Here is a 2,920-nt window from a genome sequence, read left to right as displayed (position 1 = left end):
TTGTGAAGAGCCACGTGTGGAGCATTTTCAATGATCGGAGACAAAATACTTAAAATTATAAATATTATCTTAATAATTAATAATAATTTTCACATCCAGGAACAAATATTAATCCTGTCTGTATTATTTGATATTAGTATGTGCACTATTACTTACTTATTGTACATTATGCAGCTATATTAACTTAAACCATTTTTTATTTTACTTAATTTTAATTTTACAGTTTTTTAGAGAAATTGTTGGCAATGGCAGCAAATGTCTGTGCCCTTACAGTACCGCTAAAATGATTACAGAACATAATTAAGTAAGTTAATAATTAACAATCTAACCAGGCATAATATGGATTTTAAAGTGTAAAAAATGATTCTGACTTTTTACACAAGACTACAAGTTCTACGAGCTCTAGAAAGGCTCTGTCATGTAGTTTTTTGCTTCCAAACTCTATAATGAAGCCTTTAAGCTCCACCAAGATAATAATTCAGGGTAATTCAATTAATTTCAAGGTCAGATTGGAACCTGGAGGTAGGAGCTCAGTGTGTCTGTGCTGTGGTATTTTTAGCAGCGTTTTCTAGGCTACACATCCTCAGAGCTCAGTTCAATTCAACCAGTCAAACTGAGGGATGCTGGATCAGAAGCTTTAGTAAAAACAATCATAATGTGATATTCATCTGTTTGAATCAATGTAGCTTGATGTTTCACACACCAGGATTAAACTCATTTTGTTTTTGTTTTTGTTGTTGTGTTCTAATCAATCAGGGTGTTTGATCCAATGTATTTAGGTCTGTCTGATCCCAGATCCTGACCTCACGGTGACCGACTGGCTCGGTGGATCAGACGCTGTGCCGAGACACCGCTCCTGCTCTTGTGTCCAGATGGCACTTTCACAAATCCCATTTCATTGACAAAAAGTGTTTTCTTCTGTCGAGACAGGATGTACGCTGAGGGCAAGGGATCACTCGTGGATTAACCTCATCCTCATCTGCTTGTTGTTGTTTGGAGGCCAATTGCACAGCACTGTGTTGCTGTATGTGTTGACAACGTTGGTGCTTGGAGTAACAGCCCTGTTCATTAATAGTTAGAATGGAGTTTTTAATCGACATTAATTAACTTCTAGTTTTGGACCAAAGTTTCCAGACATACAAAGACCATTGTGCCCCACAATCCACCCAAAAAATCCTCTTTACACCCCCTTAACTGGACCTCCCTCTGTGATGTTGATGTATTCCTTATTGCTGAGAAAGCATGTGGCCCTGCTGGTTAAACCCTAAACGTCCAGACTGGCAGTAAGTAACCTCCTGTGGCCCCCGACACACTACGCAGGGATTACTTGGAAGTACACTTCATGTTTGTACACAGACACAGAGAAAACCTGTTAATATCACTCTCATCAAAGTTCAACAGGAACAATCCGACATATCTGACCTGAAAGGAAAGAATATCATTTTATTTCACTTGATTAAATTCCCACAGTGACTTTGTCTAGAATTCATTTTGGAGAAGTGTCCCAGTGAGACAGTGACCCCACAAGCACAAAACCAGGACCCTGGACCTGAAGCCGCTCAAAGGAATGCGGCCGTCAGTAATGATGATGACGAGAGAAACCCTGCAAACATTCCTGGGAAATGACCGGCTCTGCGACAGTGGCCACAGTTAATTGTCCATCTGATTGAACGAAGCGTTTCTATGTGGGTCATGTTTGGGAGGCAGCTGAGGGAGCAGCAGCTCTGAAATAGATAAGGAGAGATGAGAAGAGAGTCAGTGGTTGAAGGTGTGACAGGATTTGAATGTGTCTCTTTATTCATTTGTCCTTAACACGTGAACACCACCACGAACACCTTGGATGAGAAACCTGTCGTCCCAATTAAACCTCGCCCCCATCCGCTCATAACCGGTTTTCTTACCTTCACACACAGAAATCCAGTTTCCACTGAGGCTTACAATCAAAATGTCACATGCTCAAAGAAACGTTCTAGATTTTAAAACATAAAGTGAGCATATAAAAACAAAGGTATATGTCACTGTGGTAATCAAATATTATATCATCATGTAACCTTAACTGCTTTTGTATTTAAAGTACAATATTTCTTATGTGACTCAGTTAAATCTGAGCAGGATTTAATAGTAAATCCATCGTAAAGGGAGAAGTTACAGAGTTTGAAGTACAAATACATATATAGTGAAATTCATGGATCAATAAATAAATAGATAAATAAGTAAACATACTGTAACACATCTACATTAGTTTGTGTATTTAATCATATTTTCATGTCTTCATTTCTTTATTTACAAACTCCCACACTTATTTATTTCTACATTCCTACTCATGTCTTCTTTTTTTTTGTCCTCCGTAGGAAAGTTTCCTCTGAGTTTTGTCGATATGAGTTCAGTCAGTGATTCTGTGAATCATACATCAAGGGTCAAAGTGCTTAAATTAAAGGTTTGCGCCCAACGTGGGGCTCGAACCCACGACCCTGAGATTAAGAGTCTCATGCTCTACCGACTGAGCTAGCCGGGCTTATGAAGAGCTAATAGTGTAGCTGTAGCATCTTCAGATGTTTGAAGCAGATTACTAATAGAAATAATGATACAAATTTTACTACAAACCATTTTGAATTAATTGATATTACCCCATATGTTTAATGCACTAATGAAAACCGGATATTTCATTTTAGGCACTAACTGAAAATGCAGCATATTTCGTAGCTACAATTTTGTTCTATTACGGCTTCTTGTTTATAAATATCTCTAATAAAAATAATCCTTTATGTATTTCAGTCTGATTTTACTAACTTCATTCTCAAGTCTCACTAGTTACAGTAGAATGAACAAAAACACACATATAGTGTATTTCTAATGTATTTGGTTCATGTACAATCTGCAGCACCCACACAGTCGGGGATTTGTCACGGGGATTTACTGT

At 37.8% G+C, this 2,920-nt stretch overlaps 1 non-coding gene across 1 annotated transcript; it reads right to left on the bottom strand.

Moving 5' to 3' along the window:
* Nucleotides 1-2,442: 2,442 nt before the first annotated feature.
* trnak-cuu lies at nucleotides 2,443-2,515 on the bottom strand. Its single transcript has one exon. It is a non-coding gene; the product is annotated as a tRNA-Lys (tRNA).
* Nucleotides 2,516-2,920: the final 405 nt, after the last annotated feature.

The sequence above is a fragment of the Anabas testudineus genome, chromosome 2 (assembly GCF_900324465.2).
Source record: "Anabas testudineus chromosome 2, fAnaTes1.2, whole genome shotgun sequence".
Lineage (NCBI taxonomy): Eukaryota > Metazoa > Chordata > Actinopteri > Anabantiformes > Anabantidae > Anabas > Anabas testudineus.
The sequence above is the reverse complement of the archived record's forward strand: the minus strand, read 5'-3'. Positions and strand labels throughout refer to the sequence as shown.